General features: G+C 45.7%; 1 pseudogene; it reads left to right on the plus strand.

Moving 5' to 3' along the window:
• LOC141476795 (cytochrome c oxidase subunit 3-like) overlaps positions 1-7,549 on the plus strand; it is an 82,573-nt pseudogene extending 75,024 nt beyond the window's left edge.
• Positions 7,550-23,721: the final 16,172 nt, after the last annotated feature.

The following is a 23,721-nucleotide window of genomic DNA, read 5'->3' on the forward strand; positions in this document are numbered from 1 at the left end:
GACCGTGATTGGGTGCCTGGTTTTGATAACAATAGGTATAGGACCCTTACCTCTTTGGGGCAGTCCTTTTCCCCCTCCTCTTCCTAAAGTAAATGTGTGGGTCACATTGGAAAATTTGACGGGACAAGACACTTTGTGTCCTGCTACTGCCTCTCCTAATAACCCCTTTTCTACGTGCCTCGTGGGTTTGCCACTGGACGAGTGGCCGATACCTACGGGGCTCCAATCCATCTTTCCATCCAGAAACGTGTCCCGAAATGTGACAGACTATTGGGACGGGTGGGCCCCCCACCTCCCATCCACTACCCTAGAACCACAAGAGATCAAGCTCCTCGGATCAGTAAAAATGGATTTTTTGTTAAGTTTAACTATACAGGAAGAAATCAGTCTAGGGCATGGGATGTCTCTCCTACCCATCCCGTTTTTAAAAATGCTAGTGTTTGGTGTAATTACACAGCAACGTACTTGTCTAAGTCTAGCAATGTTCCCATTCTATTACCGTCGGGGATATTTTTTATTTGTGGGGATAGGGCGTGGCCCGTTATCCCTTCTCATATAAAAGGAGGTCCATGTAGCCTGGGACACCTTTCTGTCCTGACTCCTAATACATCTATGATTTTACAACACCGTCTTTCTCATAGGGCGAAGCGTGGCATCCGTGCATATATCCCCGACTGTAATGACAACGTGGAGTTTCGGTCTTTTAGTCAACGCTTTGCTGCCTCTCTTTTGTTACCTGGAGCTGCCGCTAGGAAAGCATTAGCGACTTTAGATAAGCTTGGCTGCTGGCTTGCTAAACAGACTAATGCTACTAGTAATGCATTGTCTGGCCTTTTATTAGATGTTGATAGTGTTCGCCATGTTACATTGCAAAATAGAGCTGCTATAGATTTTTTGCTTTTAGTGCAAGGCCATGGCTGTGAAGATTTTGAAGGCATGTGTTGTATGAATCTCTCCGACCACTCGGAATTGATCCATGCCAGCATTCAACAGCTTAAAGATGGGGTCTCTAAACTCCAACAAGACGATAGTTGGGATTGGTTAGATAAACTTTTTGAAGGATGAGGTCTATCAGGATGGTTAAGAAGTTTTGTAAAGACAATCGTATATGCTTTAGCCGTTTTTATTCTTTTATTGCTTTTTTTGCCCTGTCTGTTGCAATGCTTGCAAAGGATAATAGCACGCTCGATGAAGAAGGTTCTTTTTGTGCAACAGGAAGGGGAAGATGTGGGACAAGGCCTGAAGAGCAGAACCCCAAGTACTGCTCAGTTAACAAGCGGGGACATGTTGGAACTTGTAGGCCATAAACCATGGGAAACTGAGGGTGGTCCTGACCATAGAAGGGTTAGACAAGGACCTGAAAACAGGTACTTGACAAATGTTGCAACACTGAGATAAACAACACTGAGATAAGCAAGTTCCAGGCGCCCTGCCTAAAAAGGCCTTAAGAACTGTGTCCTCAAGATAAGATAACTGTGTCCTCAAGATAAGATATGGTTGATGGTGTGATAGTATATCACTGACCAATCAGATGCAGCTGCGCGAGCAGTGTATGTTCAAAAGGACCAATCAATTTAAAACACACAGTCAATGTAAGCATATATAAAGGAATGATGGTATACAATAAATGAACATTCTGCTTGCATCAAGCTGTGTCCCGTCTCTCAATCGCCGCATGTAACAGCACTAGCTTTTTAAACTAGAGAAAGAGGAACATCCATCCTTCCTTAATGACATTCAACCCAAATCCATGATCCTGAGGTGGATTGAGAGCTGGCTGTGTGACAGAACTCAGAGGGTTGTGATTAATGGAGCAGGGTTGAGTTGGAGGCCTGTAACCAGTGGTGTCCCCCAGGGGTCAGTACTGGGTCCAGTCTTGTTCAACATATTCATCAATGACCTGGATGAGGGGACAGAGTGTATCCTCAGCAAGTTTGCTGATGATACCAAACTGGGAGGGCTGGATGACACTCCAGAGGGCTGTGCCGCCATCCAGCGTGACCTGGACAGGCTGGAGAACTGGGCAGAGAAGAACCTAATGAGGTTCAACAAGGGCAAGTGTAGGGTCCTGCACCTGGGGAGGAAGAATGCCAGACACCAGGTTAGGGGTGGACCTGCTGGAAAGCACTTCTGAGGAGAAGGATTTGGGGGTCCTGGTGGATAGTAAACTCTCCATGAGCCAGCAATGTGCCCTTGTCACCAAGAGGGCCAATGGAATCCTGGGCTGCATAGGGAAGAGTGTGGCCAGTAGGTCGAGGGAGGTCATTCTCCCCCTCTACTCTGCACTGGTGAGGCCACAACTGGAATACTGCATCCAGTTCTGGGCTCCCCAATTCAAGAGAGACAGGGAACTACTGGAAAGAGTCCAACGTAGGGCAACAAAGATGATTGAGGGATTGGAGCATCTCCCTTATGAGGAAAGGCTGAGAGAGCTGGGACTCTTTAGCCTGGAGAAGAGAAGGCTGAGGGGAGACCTTATTAATGCTTACAAGTATCTAAAGGGTGGGTTGAAGGAGGAGGGAGCCGGACTCTTTTCAGTGGTTCCCAGTGACAGGATGAGGGGCAGCGGGCACAAGCTGGAACATAGGAAGTTCCATTCAAATATGAGGAAGAACTTCTTTACAGTGAGGGTGACAGAGCACTGGAACAGTCTGCCCAGGGAGGTTGTGGAGTCCCCTTCTCTGGAGATATTCAAGACTCGCCTGGATGCAGTCCTGAGTAATGTGCTCTAGGCAATCCTGCTTCGGCAGGGGAGTTGGACTAGATGATCTCTAGAGGTCCCTTCCAACTCTGACAATTCCATTATTCTCCATCATACTAATATCATGACTAAACTTCTAACTAATCATAGAATGGTTCGGGTTGGAAATGACCTAAAAAGATCATCGAGTTCCAACCCCCCTTCCATGGGCAGGGACATCTCTGGCTAGACCAGGTTGCTCAAAGCCCCATCTAGTCTGATCTTGAACACTTCCAGGGATGGGGCATCCACAATTACTCTGGGCAACCTGTTCCAGTGCCTCACCACCCTCACAGTAAAGAATTTCTTCCTAATATCTAATCTAAATCTCCCCTCTTTCAGTTTAAAACCATTACCCCTCGTCCTATCACAACGCTCCCTGATAAAGAGTCCCTCCCCATCTCTTCTGTAGGCCCCCTTTAGGTACTGGAAGGCTGCTATAAGGTCTCCTCATAGTCTTTTCTTCTCCAGGCTGAACAGCCCCAACTCTCTCAGCCTGTCCTCACAGCAGAGGGGCTCCAGCCCTCTGATCATCTTTGTGGCCCTCTGCTGGACCCGTTCCAGGTCCATGGAACATCTTCCAGGACAGGAAGGTCCATGTCCTTCCTGTGTTGAAGACTCCAAAGCTGGACACAGTATTCCAGGTGGGGTCTCACGAGAGTGGAGTAGAGGGGTGGAATCACCTCCCTCGACTTGCTGGCCACGCTTCTTTTGATGCAGCCCAAGATGCGGTTGGCTTTCTGGGCTGCCAGTGCACATTGCCAGCTCATGTTGAGCTTCTCATCCACCAACAATCCCAAGTCCTTCTCCTCAGGGCTGCTCACCAGCCATTCTCTGCCCAGCCTGTATTTGTGCCTGGGATTGCCATGTCCCAGGTGCAGGACCTTGCACTTGGCCTGGTTGAAATTCACAGGCCCACCTCTCAAGCCTGTCCAGGTCCCTCTGGATGGCATCCCTTCCCTCCAGCGTGTCGACCGTGCAAGGTGTCCTTGTTGCCCGGAACAGAGGTGAGACTGACTGGCCTACAGTTCCCTGGGTCTTCCTTTTTTCCTTTTTTGAAAATTGAGTTTTTGTTTCCCCTTTTCCAGTCAGTGGGAACTTCACCAGACTGCTATGACTTCTCAAATATAATGGAAAGTGGCTTAGCAAGTTCATCCGCCACCTCCCTCAGAACCTGTGGATGGATTTCATCAGGTCCCATAGACTTGTGCACCTTCAGGTTCCTTAGATGGTCTGATACTATCTTCTTCTATAGTGGGCAGTTCTTCATTCTCATAGCCCCTGTTTTTGCCTTCTGCTATTTGGGCGGTGTGGTTAGAGCCCTTGCTTGTGAAGATGGAGGCAAAAAAGTCAATGAGTACCTCAGCCTTCTCCATATCCTGGGTGACCAGGTCTCCTGTTTCCTTCCGGATAGGGCCCACATCTTCCCTAGCCTTCCTAATCAACCAGCCCAAACTCCTGTCATTTATCCCTACTAACCCCCCTTCTACTAAAACCAGCATAACCTCCAAAAACACCCCCTGAACCTGACCATGAACCTAAGTTTCTTCAACCAGTTCACAAGCCCATGCCTCCTAGGAATCCCAGTAACCCTACTATGCATACTATTCCCTGCCTTGCTACTCCTCACGCCTAATACCTGAGGAATCACCAACCATCACTCCATCCTTCAGTTATGATTCTTCCACCTAATTACAAAACAACTAATAATCCCACTAAACAAATGTGACCACAAATGAGCCCTAGTCTTAAGGTCACTAATAATCCTCCTCAGAGTTAACCTCCTAGGCCTACTCCCATACACATTCACCCCAACCACCCAACTATCAATAAACATAGTCCTAAGGGTCCGCCTCATAGCAAATCTCACAGATGGACAGTTTCTTATTCAACCCATCTCCACCACCATTGCACTGCTACCCGTTACACATGCAGTATGTATTCTAACCACATCAGTTCTACTCCTACTCACTATCCTAGAAGTATCAGTGGCCATAATCCAAGCCTAGATCTTTGTCCTACTGTGGAATAATTCCTAAAATAAAATTATATTAAAAATATAGCATTGTTCACACATTAAGGAAAGGTATAAAATCGAAATGTTTCCAGTGTGGAATATAACTGCAGCTGGTATGTGAGGAATCTGCTACATCTACAATTCCCTGAACAATATTGCTTGCAAAAGCAACACGGAGGATGGAGTGGAGTGAAAATTCCACGGTCAAGCTCTGTGATCATACAGCAGATATGGGAACAAGGTGATCCTATGGAACTGATAAGCTGCATATTTGCTACCCTGAGCCAACAGTCTGTCAAATTTTGATGAAATGCTGTCCTTTGTGCAAACTTTGCTCATTATAATGTCATTATAATACCAAAACACACCTCCAGCCCTAAGGCTACCCGCCTCCAAGGTGCGACCACTCCTCCTTGAGTCTGCCCCCTGAATTTTTCGTAAGCTATACCTTTAAATGCGAGGCGAGAGAATCTTACACCAATCATAATAAAGGTATTAATGACTAGTGTCACTCAAACTCCACCTTGAAGGTAAAAAATAGTATTAAAATAGCCCAAGAAAGGGGGGATACTAGGAAAGACACCATCGTGAACAAGTCAAGGAGGACCCCCATCATGGACTGCCTTTGACTTCTGGGACCAGTCGATGGGCTGAGCCTTTCTTCCCCCCCATAGGGATGCCTTTGGGTAAGACTTAGACTATACCGAGTGCTTCCTCGGGAAACTTAGAAATCTCTCTAGAGAGTTACCTTTTTGCATTTATAGCCAGGCTGTACTGTTTGTAACTTTGTCGTGCTCTTTGTACCATTAACAATATTTTTACTTGCACATGCTTTGCAGACAGTGTATTTATCACCGGCAAACCATAAGAACCTTTATATCTGTTACTTGAATAAACTGCACTGCTTAAGTAGCTAGTCATTTTGGTTTCTCATTGAATGCGACCAAACACTTGAGAGTGGCCGTGCTAGTTCATGAGCATGACTAGACTGAAGGTGCAGTCCACTATTAGTGTATCCGGAATCGTGATAGTTTAATATATTAAACGCGACTGGACTGATAGTGGTGAATTGGGCACCACTCAGAATTTAAACCTAGCCGCCCCTAGCCTCCCACCTCGGTGAGGAGTGTTAGAAAGCAAGGGGGTTTATTTTTCTGCCAGAACTAGTTTGCCTCTTAACGCAACACCTACTACTAAGCCTGTACTTAAAAGAAAACATCTAATGGCACACCAAGCACACTCATCACATAGTAGACCCACGGCTTTGACCCATCTTTGGAGCAGCCGCAGCCCTGCATACTACTTCTGGACTAAATATACGATTCCTTTACAACTCCTCCAACCTATTAAGGCTCTGCCTCCTCTCCATACTCTTGTTCATACTGCAGTGATGGTGTCCCGGTTTGAAGTAAAACTGAACCAATTTTCTGTTCTGTAACTTTACATCCTAGCAAGGCCTCCTCTAACTCTCTGAAATTAACGGCATATTGTGGAGAAAACTGCTCGTTCTCAGAATGATAAGCCCAATGTTTGTGCTCCATGCCAAGGAATGGTATGCAGGGAGGCCCTTGCTTATACTTATTGCTATAACAACCAAGGTCAGCCCATTTCGTTATTTGCCCCCTTAGGGGGTCGGAAACGGAAAAAACGTAGAGGGGTCACATCGGTGGGGAGGAGTGGACAGGACAGGTGAGCCAAACCTGACCAACTGGGGTATTCCATCCCATCTGCCCCATGCTCAGTATAAAAGCTGAGGGATCAAAGGGTCAACCCCCTTCCTGCGATGGCCGACGTCCAGAGAGGACTCTGTCTGTTCATCTGCCTTTGATCCCGATCCATGTGTTCCTGACTCCAGAGCTGGAATCCAGTTGCCATTCGTCACCGAGTCCAGTCTGGGACTTCCCCAGTGCCTGCCGGTGACGTGACTGTTATCCTGGGAGCTTGATACGGTTTTGTATATATTGTATCTATTTCATTATTTTTCTTCTTTATTTTTATTTTAATATTAATTCTTCATTAAAGTAGTTTAGTTCATTCTAAACTTCTGAATCTCCTTTATCTTTCTCTCCTCTCTCTCTTTTGGGGGGAGGGAGGGGGGGGGAAGGGCCATCTGTCGGTCCGGTTTTGGTAAATTCGGCTGAAACCACGACAGATGGCAAGATGTTATATGAGAAAGCACATTTCAAGGCCATCACACTCCCAGAGTTCAAAAAGACCTACAATATGGAGTAATCCGCTTTATTATATCTGGGGCATTCTTCTTCCTGAGATTTTTCCAAGCATTCTTCCACTCAAGCCTAGTCACCATTCTAGAATTAGGTAGAAAATGACCCCAAATAGGAATCAAGCCTCTCAACCACCTAGAAGTACCACTGCTCAACACAGCAATTCTTCTAGCCTCAGACATCACTGTAACATGAGACCACCACAATATCACAGAAAGCAACTTAAAACAGGCAATCAGTGCACCAACCCTAACAATGCTGCTCAGATGCTACTTCACTGCATTCCAAGCAACAGAGTATCATGAAGCCCCATTTTCAATCACCAGTGGAGTTCATGGATCCACCTTCTTCATCACTATAGGATTCCATGGACTACACGTAATCATCAGATACTTCTTCCTCACAGTCTGTCTCCTACGATTAATCAAATGTCACTTCACATCAAACCACCACCTTGGATTCAAAGCAGCAGCCTGAAATTCTCATTTCATAGATGTTACCTGATTATTCCTCTATATAACCATCTATAGTCTATATAACCTCTATATAAACATCCTGCTCTTCTAGTATACTAATTATAATTGACTTCTAATCTCTAAAATCTGGTGTGATCCCAGAAAAGAGCAATAAACATAATCACATTCATACTAGCCCTATCCCTCACCCTAAGCATCATCTTAACTACATTAAACTTCTAACTTGCTCAAATAAATCTGATTCAGAAAAACAATCCCCATATGAATGTAGTTTCGACCCACTAGGATCTGCCTGACTCCCATTCTCAATCTCAGTAGCTATCTTATTCCACCTGTTCAACTTAGAACTCACACTCCTACTTTCCCTACCATGAGCCATCCAACTTCAATCCCCCCTTACTACTCTAAACCTCCATCATCATCCACCTACTCACATTTGGATTAATCTATAAATGATTGCAAGGAGGTCTAGAATGAGCAGACTTGTCGGAGTGGGAGACGGACCCGGAGTAACGATGAGTCTCAATATGAGTATGATCGTTCTCACTTTATTCAAGTTCTCACAGAGTATATAAAGACAGACAAGCAGAGCACGCGCTAGCGACAGCTATACAATTGGCTTACAGTCTCTGTTCACGCGCCTAGAGCGCTCACACAATTAGTGCAAACCTCTTGTCCACGCGCAGCAGATGTTTCTCTATCTCCCGGAGGCAGTACCGCTTATCTTTTGCTTATCATGTAGCTACTTCTTCATACTTCTGTTTCTCAAGGAGAGTTCACAGCCTCCTCCGGGCTTTCATCCCTATCAAAGACTGGGTTGCTCATTGCAATCAAGTTGTGCCCCTTTTCACTCAGCCATTCCTCCACAATTTCCCCTTCTTGTTTTTGAGCAATCCAGGCTTGGTCTACTACTTTTAACATAGCTCTCTTAATACAACTAAGCACTAAACATAAGCACAGACCTATGATCATAAGGGTTATTATAATGTGCAAGCCTTCAACAAGCAAGCCTACTAACCATTGTGGCATATTCCCAAACAAGTTAGTCAGCCACCCATCTAAAAACCCATGGTTTTGACGAATTTTGTTTGCATGCTCTTTTAACCACTGCAACTGTTTATGAATTGATTCGCTGTGATTGGACAAATTCATACAGCACATGCCTTCAAAATCCTCGCAACCATGACCTTGAGCTAATAGCAAAAAGTCAACTGCCTCTCTATTCTGCAAAATTGCATGGCGTAAGCTATTTTGATCTCCTAACAGAGTTTCTATTACCTCAGTGGTGACTTTAGCTTGTTTTTCAGCCCAACAAGCTAACCGTCCTAGCCCCTTCAAAGCTCTGCCTGCTGCTGCCCCAGGCACAAACAAGGATAAAAACACTCTCTCAGTGGGACTGAGTAAGGTAACGTCATCATTGCAATTTGGTGGGAGACCCGTGACCGCCCGTTTCGTACGTGCGGCGTTTTCTCCCTTGGTCACATTTTTCCACCAGTTTTGATTTGGGGCCAACAATGTTAATTTTCCAAGATAACATGGAGCACCTATCACATTTTTCGGAATTCCCTGCCATGCCCTGTCACCACATATCAAAAACACGTCTGGCGGCAAGGCTTTTGGGGTGCCATTGTTCCAAATTTGCTGTTCCCCTTTCGTTTCAACCCCAAGGGCTCCTAGTCCTTGTTTTGATGTGTCATTTGTGCCACAAAATGCGCCTTTATATCTATAGTCATAGTAGTTTGCTTTCGGAGTGACGTTTGTCCACCCCGTCCAATTAAATGATCGATAATAATTTAGGCCAGTAAAGGTAGGTCCTCCAAAAAATATGCAGGTTTGAGTCCAGTTCTGGGAGACATTTCCAATTCTCATTGATCCTAACAGTTCTAATTCTTGAGGGTCCCAAGGCAGCGTAACATTCAAGCTATTAAGGAGCGTGGCACTACAATTACTAATGCTCTGGGAATTAGTGCAGTTCTGCTTACTATACTTGCTAAAGTCTTCTACCTTAAAACCAGGTACTCCTATCAAACATGTCCAAAAAGGCTCTGTAGCAGAGGCAAGCGATAGACAAAAGGCTTGTTGTCCTTTCTTATTCGCCCAGGTGGCCCACATGTTTTCCCTAGGTTCAATCTTGCGGAGGGTCATTACCGCCGGGATCAATATCCCCAGGGTCAGGATCTTGAACATCTTGGTTGTCAGGCGGATCATGTCGAATCAGAGCAGGTTTTACAGCTCGACTGGGCACCCACACTGGACCGCAATCTGTGGAGACACACATATAACCTTGACCATTAAATATAACAGGAACAGGCCCCATCCAAATTCCAGAGACTGGATCTCTATACATCACTTTGAGTTGCGGGAGTATTGTTGTACTATTGAACTTAAGGTTTTGATGGTGAATCATCACTGGCGGTTCCTCTCGATCACCCATGAGACAGAGAAGGTTCAACGTAAAGAGCACACGATGTAGCCTTTGCTGAGCATCTGTCTCTACTCCCTTTTGTTTACCTAGATAGTCCTTCAGTACTTGATGAGTGCGTTCCACTAATCCTTGTCCCGTAGGCGAATGTGGGATCCCTGTCGTGTGATCAACTCCCCATCTTAGCAAAAACTTTCTAACCTTTTGACTAACATAAGCAGGCCCATTATCAGTTTTAATGCATTCAGGCACTCCTAATACAGCAAAGCAAGCAAGCGTTTACATACATGATGTGCCTTTTCTCCGGGCAATGCGGTTGCCCAGATCATTTTTGAAAAGGTGTCAATGGTCACATGTACATACTTCAAGCGACCAAACTCTGGGATATGTGTGACATCCATCTGCCACAACTCTAACGCCTTTAATCCTTTTGGGTTCACTCCTAACCCTATTCCTGGGCCATGGCTCCCACATTTCGGGCAGGCTTGGATAATGCCTCGAGCCTCATTTTCTGTTAAATTAAATTGTCTTTTTAGCCCTTTTGCATTTTGGTGAAAATTCTCATGACTCTGCCTAGCTTGTTGAAATTTATCCATAGGGGGCACATGACACACTGGACTAACCAGGCTGTCAGCAAGTTGATTGCCCTGGCCTAATCCAAGGTCTAGCTGATGACTACGAATATGGATAACACAACAGGCGGCTGTTCGTTGGTCAAGTACAGATCGCAACCGAATAAATAAACTCCCCAGCCTAGGATTAGCTGTCTCTCTAAGTCGAGCGTCTTCCAGGCGTGGCACTATTCCAGCCACATATAATGAGTCTGTTACTACATTCAAGGGAGTGCTTAGCCAATTGTTCAAGGCCCAAACTACTGCGGTTAGTTCCAATGTTTGAAGGGAATCTCGAGGTTGTCCCTCTATGATATGCTGACACCATTGATTTTTTTCCTGCCAAACACAGGCTGCACGCCGCAAGTGTTTGCCCGCATCTGTGTGTACAGTGATACCATCTGACAATGGGTCTCTCCGTACCTTGGGTCTTTCTAGCCACTGATTTCTTTTTAGAACTTGCCACAATTTCCCTTGTGGCTGTTGTGAATGCACTCTCCCACTGTAGCCTAACAAGGCCTTTTGCATGGCAGCGTCATTGCGCAGCCACCATTCTAAATCTACAGCGTTAACAGGTATGCTAATATCCTCTGGTTCTTTACCACCGATTTCTATGATTCGTGATCTTCCTTTTCGTATCAATTCACCTACTGCTTCAGTTCGCGTTTGAATGCTCATTTTTGGTTGTACACTTAAGAACACCCATTCTAAGACATTGAACACATTCTCTTTTGTTACCTTCCCTTCGCATTTGTCAGTGGCATCACCAAAGAAGGAGAAGGGAGTAGCAAGTTCCCCCTTTTTGTTTTGCCACTGACAAATGACTGCATATGGTGAATCTTTCCCATTACATATTATCAGAGACACTGGCAACATTAAAATGTGCTGAGATGACCACGTCGATTGCAGTTTTTGTGCAATTTGTTGTAGTGCTGCTTGCTGCATCGCCGTCAGAGTAACGCCATCGGCTGGATTATTGCCTCTCAATAATTCTGTTAAGGGTGCAATGTCGGTATTGGAGATGCCAACACAGTTCCGCACCCATTGAATGTCTCCAAGCAGGGTTTGGACATCAGTCAGTGTGCGCAATTGAGTTGCAAGCTCATTTTTTTGTGGTCGAATTTTGGAGTCTATGATAGCTACCTTTTGGAATAAATAAAGGCGGACAAACAGTGTAGGCCATAATGTGGACGCGACCAGTATAATCTGCATCTATCACTCCAGGCAGTACAATCAGTCCTTTGATTCCTGCTGACGACCGGCCTAGTAACAGTCCTCCGATAGCACTGTTTTGATGAAATAAAGGCCCTACAGCGTTGCTAGGAACTTTCTGGACATTGGAGTCAATGAGGGTAACATCTATTGTGGTTTCCACGTCGATTCCCATGCTCCCTCGGGTTGCTGGTTGGTGCTGTTGTAGAAAACTTTTGTCTTGTTTTGAGGGTTTATTTGTTTCTGCACACGGCCTCTCCCCGTGCTCGGCTTCCAGGTTCCTGTACAGGCTTTCATAGCATGAGTACTCTTTTGACACTTGTCGCACCATACGGCACTGCGACAGTTGGTTGTAACATGGCCAGACTCACCACAGCGGAAACAACTTCCACGGAAGGGTTGTCCAGGCGGTCGTGCTTGCTTCTGCTGGACAATTGCGGCCAAGGGTTGCATGACTTCTCGGACAGCTCCTTGAACTGCTGCAGCAACTGTGGTGCTTTGTTTTTGAGCTTCAGTCCTTTCTACTCTCAATAACATTTCTTCAACGCCTGCTCATTTTGGTAGACTGGCTAGAATTTGCTTGGTGGTCTTATTGGCATTGTCAAAGGCCAATACTTTGAACATCTGTTGTTTGCCGCTGTCATCTAAATCAGGGTGATTCTTGATTGCTTCCCACAGTCGGTCAACAAAGTTACTATATTTTTCTGTAGTTCCTTGTATCATGGTACCAAATGATGGAATAGATCCTGGGAGGCCATGAAACGCCTCCAGGGCAAGTTGCGCCGATCGCTGTAATAGGTTTGCTGGAAACGTCAACTGTACTTGCAAGTCACTAAATTTTCCGTGCCCTGCGAACATCTCTGCCGTGACTCCACGGAGGGGGTCTCCCTCCCCTTGTCTTTGAGCTGCTTCATTTATAGCTCATTGTTGCCAGGAGGACTCCCACAACAAGTATTGTGTCAGAGTAAGCAACAGTCTCATGAGGTTACGACAGTCATATGGACACATCAGATCAGCAGAAAAAATCCAGCTGACAATTTGTCAGGTAGCCTCAGATTTTACTCTATAAGTTGAGATGGTGGTGTGAGCTTGTAAAATTTTCCAATCATGTGGTTCCCATTTCCCAGTATTGTTTACATGTACGACGGGACATGCGAGAGGTGGAGTTCTGCCCAGACTAGCGGCTGCTCCCCACTGTCCTTCTAATATAGCGTCTCTAATAATGCCACTCCAGCGTGCAGTTCTCGGAGGTGTTGAGGGATTCACTAGCCATGGAGGCATGTTATCATTCTTCCTCGCCACACATAAATCTAACTCGTCGAGGCGCCTTAAAACTGTCTGTAACATTTTGTCTGTGGACAGTTTACGACTCTTGTCGGCAGGTGGAGTTGGCGGACCAGACGAATCACTGGAGGAGGGTAACAGTGGATACAAGGGAGGCGGAGTTGCTGGAGGCGGTGCTGTGGGCGGAGGCCGACACGCTGCTCCTCCCAAATCGATGAGATCAGTAGACGTTTCAGGCCCCTCCTCTGCTGGAGTTTTCTGAGGAGGCGCTTCCGCATTTGCATTACTTTTCTGTTTTGGTTTCGCATCACTCACTTCCGCTTCTTCCGCGTTTTGCAAGGGGTTCAGCGGTAAGTCTTTACTTTTCTCAGGAGGGTCAGAGTCCTCATTAGCTCGAATTTCAGCAACAGTTTTGCACACAGTCCCGGTCATTCCCTTTACCGCGGGCAGCCCAAAGAACCGCGCAATAGGTCCAGGCTTACTTTGAGGTTTTAAGGCGGCCGCTCCTGGACCTAACATTTGAGCAGCTGCACAGGCTACTTCCCGCTCCGCTTTCATCGCTTTTAAAGTCTCTAGTATAGTATGCCACAACCCACGGATGGTCTTTATCTCCTTCTCCTCTTTTTCGTCCCCCTCGATTGTTTTTTGCCACATCGTCCCTCCAAAGTCCCGCCATTCCGAGACAGAAAACAGCATAGGTGTGTCAGAAAAATGACCCCATCGCTGTCCTAATTTAATTACCTTTATCAACAGTTTTGCTGGTACTTCATTCCCTCTCTTAGAGAGGATTCCAGCGAGTAGCGTGGCCACAGCTTCTACTTGCATCACTGCGCCTGGGAGGCGAGAGGCCACCTCGCACCGTTGTCTGCTCCCGCCTTTGCGCCCGAGCAGCACTTCTCCCAGCCGTGGTTTCCCACTCCCCTCCTCTAGCTGCTTACCGCAGACTCGGAGAACTCAGTCCCGCTGAGCCATGGATCTCTGGGCATCCTCTGCTACCAGATGTCGGAGTGGGAGACAGACCCGGAGTAACGATGAGTCTCAATATGAGTATGGTCGTTCTCCCTTTATTCAAGTTCTCACAGAGTATATAAAGACAGACAAGCAGAGCACGCGCTAGCGACAGCTATACAATTGGCTTACAGTCTCTGTTCATGCACCTAGAGCGCTCACACAATTAGTGCAGACCTCTTGTCCACGCGCAGCAGATGTTTCTCTATCTCCCGGAGGCAGTACCACTTATCTTTTGTTTATCATGTAGCTACTTCTTCATACTTCTGTTTTTCAAGGAGCGTTCACAGCCTCCTCCGGGCTTTCATCCCTATCAAAGACTGGGTTGCTCATTGCAATCAAGTCGTGCCCCTTTTCACTCAGCCATTCCTCCACACAGACTCACTACCCTGGACTTCAGGAGAGCAGACTTTGGCCTCTTGAGGGACCTGATTGGCAGGGTAACATGGGAAAAAGCACCGGAGGGGAGAGGGGCCCAAGGAAGCTGGTTAGTATTCAAGGATCACCTCCTCCAAGCTCAGGAGAGGTGCATCCCAAAAAAGAAAAAGTCAGGCAAACAAGCCAGGAGGCCTGCATGGATAAACAAGGAGCTCCTGGATAAGCTCAAAAAAAAAAAAAAGGAAGCATACAGAGGGTGGAAGCAAGGACAGGTAGATTAGGTGGAATACAGAGAAACTGTCCTAGTGGCCAGGAACCAGATTAGGCAAGCTAAAGCCCAGATAGAATTAAATCTGGCCAGGGACATCAAGGACAACAAGAACAACTTCTATAGATATGTCAGGGATAAAGGCAAGGTTAGAGAACATGTGGGCCCCCTCCGGAAGGAAACAGGAGACCTGGTCACCCAGGATATGGAGAAGGCTGAGTTACTGAACGACTTTTTTGCCTCCATCTTCACAAGCAAGGGCTCTAACCACACCGCCCAAATAGCAGAAAGCAAAAACAGGGGCTATGAGAATGAAGAATCGCCCACTGTAGGAGAAAATTAGGTTCGAGAACATCTAAGGAACCTTAAAGTCTATGGGACCTGATGAAATCCATCCACGGGTTCTGAGGGAGGTGGCGGATGAACTTGCTAAGCCACTTTCCATTATATTTGAGAAGTCATAGCAGTCTGGTGAAGTTCCCACTGACTGGAAAAGGGGAAACAAAAACTCAATTTTCAAAAAAGGAAAAAAGGAAGACCCAGGGAACTGTAGGCCAGTCAGTCTCACCTCTGTTCCGGGCAACAAGGACACCTTGCACGGTCGACACGCTGGAGGGAAGGGATGCCATGAAGAACTGCCCACTATAGGAGAAGATCAGGATCGAGACCATCTAAGGAGCCTGAAGGTGCATAAGTCCATGGGACCTGATGAAATCCATCCACGGGTCCTGAGGAAGTTGGTGGATGAAGTTGCTAAGCCGCTCTCCATTATATTTGAGAAGTCATGGCAGTCTGTTGAAGTTCCCTCTCTACTGGAAAAGGGGAAGCATAACCCCCATTTTCAAAAAGGGAAAAAAGGAAGACCCAGGGAGCTACAGGCCAGTCAGTCTCACCTCTGTGCCCAGCAAGATCATGGAGCAGATCCTCCTGGAATCTCTGCTAACACACATGGAGAATAAGGAGATGATGGATGACAGCCAACATGGCTTCACCAAGGGCAAGTCATGCCTGACAAATTTGGTGGCCTTTTACGATATTGCCACAGCATTGGTAGAAAAGTGCAGAGCAACAGACGTCATCTACCTGGATTTATGCAAAGCGTTTGACACTGTCCTGCAAAACATCCTGGTCTCTAAATTGGAAGGGCATGGATTTGATAGATGGACCACTTAGTGGATATGGAATTGACTAGACGGCTACACTCAAAGGCTTCCGGTCAAAGGCTCAATGTCCAAGTGGAAACCAGTGACGAGTGGCATTCCTCAGGGGTCGATACTGGGACCAGTGCTATTTAACATCTTTGTCAGAGACATGGACAGTGGGATAGAGTGCACCCTCAGGAAGTTTGCCGATGACACCAAGTTGTGTGGTGCAGTCACTGAATTTCACTGAATTTGAAACTGAGACTGTGGTGCACTCGACACGCTGGAGGGAAGGGATGCCATCCAGAGGGACCTGGACAGGCTTGAGAGGTGGGCCCGTGAATTTCAACCAGGCCAAGTGCAAGGTCCTACACATGGGACATGGCAATCCCAGGCACAAATACAGGCTGGGCAGAGAATGGCTGGTGAGCAGCCCTGAGGAGAAGGACTTGGGATTGTTGGTGGATGAGAAGCTCAACATGAGCTGGCAATGTGCACTGGCAGCCCAGAAAGCCAACCGCATCTTGGGCTGCATCAAAAGAAGCGTGGCCAGCAAGTCGAGGGAGGTGATTCCACCCCTCTACTCCACTCTCGTGAGACCCCACCTGGAATACTGTGTCCAGCTTTGGAGTCTTCAACACAGGAAGGACATGGACCTTCCTGTCCTGGAAGATGTTCCATGGACCTGGAACGGGTCCAGCAGAGGGCCACAAAGATGATCAGAGGGCTGGAGCCCCTCTGCTGTGAGGACAGGCTGAGAGAGTTGGGGTTGTTCAGCCTGGAGAAGAAAAGACTATGAGGAGACCTTATAGCAGCCTTCCAGTACCTAAAGGGGGCCTACAGGAGAGATGGGGAGGGACTCTTTATCAGGGAGCGTTGTGATAGGACGAGGGGTAATGGTTTTAAACTGAAAGAGGGGAGATTTAGATTAGATATTAGGAAGAAATTCTTTACTGTGAGGGTGGTGAGGCACTGGAACAGGTTGCCCAGAGTAATTGTGGATGCCCCATCCCTGGAAGTGTTCAAGATCAGACTAGATGGGGCTTTGAGCAACCTGGTCTAGCCAGAGATGTCCCTGCCCATGGAAGGGGGGTTGGAACTCGATGATCTTTTTAGGTCATTTCCAACCCGAACCATTCTATGATTCTATGACAGAACAGCTTGATGAACACCTGGCAGCTAGCCAAGGTCAATTTATCACAGATTCTAAACATAGAAGTTAAATCTTTCTTATCTGCCAAGGTGTGGTTCAACCAGCATGAACTGCTAATTCCTGCATCTGAATCTAAAACCTCAGTCCTCTTACTTTTAAAGGATAACAGTAATCCACTGGTTTTAGGAGTGACTCATCTCGGTGCAATTCCAAGTAAAATTAATGGAGACTGCACTACTCCTTAATACCTCCAGACTTTTCACACTAACAATCCTTCTCGCCCCAATCCTACTGCCACTGCTATCAAAAAAAGTCCAAAACACCCCATCAACCATCACATACACTATGAAAACTGCCTTCTTAACTAGCCTAATCCCAGTAACTATGTTTATATACTCAGGACCAGAAAGCATCATCTCCCATTGAGAATGAAAATTCATCATAAACTTTAAAATTCCATTTAGTTTCAAAATAGACCAATATTCTATAATATTTGTAACATGACCTAGCCTTCAATTTACAACATGATACCTAGTCTCAGAGCTACGTGTATTATTATGCTCTCCTGAGCACCTTTCAGACTAAGGGGATTGCTGCCTAGGGGTGGGACATATTACGGGATGCAGGGGAAGAGCAGTTTGAGATCACATGGGATGTTTAGAAGAAGAACCAAAGGCAGCAAAAGGGAGGGGTTTAGGTGATTTGGGGAGGAACAAGAGTAGGAAAATAGAAGGGTAAGGGGATAAAAAGGGCTAATAATGTGTAAATAGTGGGCTGCTCAGTATGCTTGTCTGCTTATCATCTTATTACAGAATCACAGAATCACAGAGGTTGGAAGGGACCTTTTAAGATCATCTAGTCCAACCAATGAAGAAAAAAAAAAAAACAAAACAAAAAAACCACAACACAAAAAAACAAAAACAAAACCACCACACACGCAACCCACACACACACCACCACACCACCCAACACTAATCCATATTCCCAAGCACTATGTCAACTCCTCTCTTGAATACCTCCAGGGATGGTGCCTCAACCACCTCCCTGGGCAGCCCATTCCAATGCCTGACAACCCTTTCAGTAAAGAAATATTTCCTAATATCTAACCTGAACTTCCCCTGGCGCAACTTGAGGCCATTGCCTCTTGTCCTATCATCTGTAACTTGGGAGAAGAGACCGACCCCCGCCTCTCTACAGCCTCCTTTCAGGTAGTTGTAGAGAGCAATAAGGTCTCCCCTCAGTCTCCTCTTCCCCAGACTGAACAACCCCAGCTCCCTCAGCCTCTCTTCGTAAGACTTGTGCTCCAGACCCCTCACCAGCTTCGTTGCCCTTCTCTGGACCTGCTCCAGCACCTCAATGTCTTTCCTGTGGTAGGGGGCCCAAAACTGGACGCAGTACTCGAGGTGGGGTCTCACCAGTGCCGAGTACAGGGGGACGATCACCTCTCGGGTCCTACTCACTACACTGTTCTTGATACAGGCCAGGATGCTGTTGGCCTTTTTGGCCACCTGGGCACACTGCTGGCTCATGTTCAGCCTGCTGTCGACCAACACCCCCAGGTCCTTTTCTGCCAGGCAGCTCTCCAGCCATTCTTCCCCAAGCCTGTAGCGCTGCCTGGGGTTGCTGTGACCCAAGTGCAGGACCCGGCACTTGGCCTTATTGAACCTCATCCCGTTGGTCTCAGCCCATCGATCCAGCCTGTCTAGATCCCTCTGCAAAGCCTCTCTACCCTCCAGCAGATCAACACTGCCACCCAGCTTGGTGTTGTCTGCAAATTTGCTGAGGGTGCTTTCGATCCCCTCGTCCAGATCATTGATAAAGATGTTGAAGAGAACCGGCCCCAGTACCGAGCCCTGTGGGACACCACTCGTGACCGGTCGCCAACTGGACTTCATTCCATTCACCACCACTCTCTGGGCCCGGCCCTCCAGCCAGTTTTTAACCCAGCGGAGAGTATACCCATCTAAGCCATGAGCATCCAGTTTCTCCAGCAGGATACTGTGGGACACTGTATCAAAGGCCTTGCTAAAGTCTAGGTAGATAACATCCACAGCCTTTCCTTCATCCACCAAGCGAGTCACTTTGTCATAGAAGGAGATCAGGTTTGTCAAGCAGGACCTGCCCCTTGTGAACCCATGCTGGCTGGGCCTGATCACCTGGGCATCCTTCATGTGTTGCATAATGGCACTCAGGATGATCTGTTCCATCACCTTCCCAGGCACCGAGGTCAGACTGACAGGCCTGTAGTTCCCTGGATCATCCTTCCGACCCTTCTTGTGGATGGGCGTCATATTAAATTCCTTTCTATTTCTTTCCTGGGTGAGGAGCTCTCTATTCTGTGTGCATGTCTGTGTATGGGGTTGAGTGCAGCAACTGGAATTAGACCATGGGTCGGAGGGCCCATGTGCTTGTGGTGCCAGTGACTGGAGCAAGTGCGGGTGTGCGAGTGTGTGATCACTGGCAAAGATCAAGCTGGACTAAACAGTGAATAGATGAAATGGCCTAGGAGCAAGGAGAGTGAGTGAGTCTCTAAGGGCCAGCTCTGGATGTGAGAGCACCTGCATGTCTCTAAGGGCAAGAGGACGGTCAGCTATTGGGACCTGGAGAGTCCTGGCCAGCACTCTGCGTGTGATGATCTGTACCAGCAACTGGAGTAGGGCTGCAGCCTTTGGGGCTCATATATCCAGATTCCAGCAACTGGAGAGATTGGAATCCAGGGCCAGCTACTCAGCCGACTGAGTGTCTAAGCCCAACTGCTGGAGGGTTCCATGTAGAGCTCATCCCTGTATTTCACCAATTTATCTGCTACCATCTGCTTCCACTCAGAGTCTTTGCGCCTGCCTGTGATGCTGTGGTGGGTTGACCTTAGCCAGCTGCCAAATGCCCACCCAGCCAGTCTCTCACTCTCCCTTTTTGAACAGGACAAGGGGAAAAATATTAAGCTGAAAAATGAGATAAAGACAGGGAGATCACTTACTAATTACTGTCATGGGCAAAACAGACTTGACTTGGGGAAATTTAATCTTTTACCATATAAAATAGATTTGGATAGTGAGAAACAAAGCAAAAATTAAAACAACACCTTCTGTCCCCCCTCCCCTTTTTCCCAGACTCAACTTCACTCCTTCATTCCTGACACCTCTACCTCCCCAACTCTGCTGCGAGAAGCACGGGGGGATGAGGAATGGGGGGGCTATGATTAGTATGTAACAGTTCCTCTCTGTTGCTCCTTCCTCCTCACACTTTTCCCCTACTCCAGCATGGGTCCTCTCTCTGAGTTGTGGTTCCTTCAGGAAATATCCACCTGTTCTGGCATGATGTCTTCCATGGGCTGCAGGGGAATATTTGCTACAGTGCCTGGAGCACTTCCTTCCCCCTTCTTCTCTGACCTCGGTGTTCATATTGCTTTTTTTTCCTCACTCTTCTCCTGTCCAGTGTTTTTGCCCTTTCTTAAATATGTTTTCACAGAGACACCACAAGCTTTGCTGATTGGCTCAGTTTTGGCCTGCAGTGGGTCTGTTGGGGAGCCAGCTGTGTTCAGCAAAGAGCAGCCGCAGTCTCATCTCACAGAGGCTGTCCCTGCAACAGCCACCCCTCACCAAAACCTTGCCACATATACCCAATATAGATGCACACTTGGATCTTGGGAACTCAGATGCATTCAGGTTGTAGCTAACTCAGATAATTCTGTTTCTTGCTTGGCTTGTAACACTGCTAAGTTTTATTGGTCTACTTCTGTTTCTGTTCTTTTTTCTATTAGAAATAAGCAAATATAGGTAATTATTTGGTGTTTTGTTTTTTGGGGTTTTTTTGTTTTCCCAAGTAGTGGAAACAGTGCTTCAAATTGCATTTTGAGATTAGCCAGACTGCTTGGAAATAACTGTTTCGGTCATCTATTGACCATTTGATCATTTTAGATGGACAGTAACTAGCAAATGGCTTGTCAACTTTTCAGTATACTACACTTATTTGAGAAAGAGTTGGTGCTGGTTTCAGATCTGATATATAGTGGTTGTCAAATTAATTTATAGATGAACTTTCTTCAAAATTTCATATGACTTAATAAGTCTGAGAATTTTGTAGAAAAGGCCTTTCTCTTTGTATTGTTCACAGCTACTTCCTGTTATCTGAGACTGATTTTGGTCCTATTCCCCCTGAAAAGTACATTTTTTGGTTCAGAGTTTCTATTTCATCATATTTTCATTTGCCAATTTACTTTGTCATTATCAGTGTCTTTTGCCAGATTTTTTTTTTACTGGAATTTATTTTACTGTGCTATTTGCCATTTTTTTTCAGTTTGGCAAAACTGAAATACTTTGCACTGATATAGTGCTTCAACTGTTCAAGTATCAAAATATATAGACTATATATAGTATATGCATAGGTATATATAAAAGGCAAAAACATGTAGTCTTTATCCTGTTTTACTTATTTGTTTTCTTACATTATTATTTCAGTAGAAAAGCGAAATATTTTATACTAGTTAAAAATGAATAAAAAGTAGCTTTAGAATTCAAATTATGCAATATTTTTAAATTAAAAAAATAAAAAATCTCTGTAAATTCTACTATGGAGAGTACTCTCTTCACAACTGATCTCTAGTGGGAATGTGTCCACATTATACAAGAGCATAAAATACAGTTCAGCATGACTTTAGGTTTTCTCAAAGGTCAGTAGACATTTCAGTGTTGTTGATCACAATGTGTTAGACTGCCACAACTGTGTGGGTGAGCTGAAACAGTGCTAGCTTTTTCTTCTTTCATAACCTTAAGAAATTGACATTTTTTTCTTCAAAAATGGATCTAGTGTTTGTGTGGGATGCCAAATTAATAGGATTACAGAGACATTTTCTTATCAGCCCTGGAAGAAGTGAAGAAAATTTAGCAATGGACTGCGTCTGGTTGGAATGGAGTTAATTTTCTTCATAGCAGCCCTTATGTTTCTGTGTTTCAGATTTGCGGCTAAAACAGTGTTGATAGCACACCAGTGTTTTAGCTATTGATGAACAGTGATTACACAGCGTCAAGGCCTTCTCTGTTTCTCATGTTGCCCCCGTGGCAAGTAGGCTGGGGATGTGCAAGACATTGGCAGGGGACACAGCTGGGACAGCTGACCCCAACTGACCAATGGGATATTCCATACTATATGACATTGTACTCAGCAATAAACACCGGGGGAAGGAAGGAGGGGGGGATGTTCGGAGTGATGGCATTTGTCTTCCCAAGTAACTGTTAAGCATGATGAAGCCCTGCTTTCCAGCAGATGGCTAAACATCTGCCTACTGATAGGATGTAGTAAATGAATTCCTTTTTTTGCTTTGCTTGTGTACACAGCTTTTGCTTTCCCTATTAAACTGTCTTTATCTCAACCCACAGAGTTTCCTCACTTTTACCCTTATGATTCTCTTCCCCGTCCCACTGCAGGGTGAGTGAGCGAGTGACTGTGTGGGGCTTAGCTGTCTACCGGGGTTAAACCACGATAGTCCTTTTTGGCACCCTCAAAGGGTTTGAGCTAAAGACAGATTTGATTGGACTTTGCTAGAGTGATTTTATAGCTTATTTCTGTTTAGCTATTAATTGGCAGGCTCACATGTTTGCCATGGGGCTTGCTTGCCTTACTGTATATTAGTCTAGGGTTCATTAGTGGCTGCTTTTTTTTTTGCTTCTTGCCGCACTGCTTATCATCTTACTCTGCTGTTCCTGGAACGTTTTGATAACAACAATGGCCACTCACCTGTGCTGGCAGATGGCCAGGGCATTGCTGCTGTTCCTGTGCTGCTGTACTGGACAGGTTGGAACTCCAGTGTGAACTCAACTCAAATGGACTGTGACCTGATTCTCTCCCCCATCTCCCTGAGGGGCAAATGAGCGGGTGACTGGATGGGGGATCTATCTGCCAGCTGGGGTTAACACACCACAAGCAGCAATTGAGTTTTTCCCACAATCTTACTGTTTCAGTTTAAACCTAGAGTTTACTGTGAGGAGTGTTTTATTCTGGATCTTTTTTTCCTAATACTTTACTATGATTGTTACAATAAAATAGTGATTCTATGGATTAAGACAAGAAGGGAAGAATTAGTAGTAAATGAAGTACATAATTTGTACTTTGGCAGGTCTGGGGTTTATGCCAAGCTCTGCTGTAGATCAGTGCAGTAGTTTGAGATTAAATCCTCCGTTTCTTTTTGACCATTTCCCCATCTGAAAAATAAACATTTACCTCAGACTTGTATAGTTGATGAAATTAGTTGTGGCAGGTTAATCCAACAAAACTCTATTGACTGTTTTATACTCCAAATAAATTTGGTCTTTTAACACTGTTAAAGTGCTGTATTTGGCTTAAAGGGCTTTTAGACTTTTTAAATGTTTGGACAGTACATATTTTTTATCATGCATGCAGGGAAGAACAAAAGGGAGTCTTTTTTTTAAATTTCGGACATATTTTAAAATTTTTCATTTTGAAAAAAGAGATGTTGATGGAAACATGATTATTCTCCATACTACTTTTTGATAGGAGAAAAGACAAGACAAACTGAATGTGCATGTGGAGGTAAATCTAAATTAACAAAATATGGGGAAAAATAAAGCTTTGGTCCAGGCATATAAATGGAGTTAGAACAGTGTAAGCACCTTAGCAATATTTAGCAAAATTTGATTTTTCTTCCTGAAGCTGGATACCAAGAGCCCATAAAGTCAGCAATTAGATGATGGTCAGTGTTACTGACCATGATGATGGCCATGGTTTGGGTTGGAGTGGCCACTGAGATGAACGACAGATGCTCTCTTACC

Source organism: Numenius arquata, chromosome W (assembly GCF_964106895.1).
Source record: "Numenius arquata chromosome W, bNumArq3.hap1.1, whole genome shotgun sequence".
NCBI lineage: Eukaryota > Metazoa > Chordata > Aves > Charadriiformes > Scolopacidae > Numenius > Numenius arquata.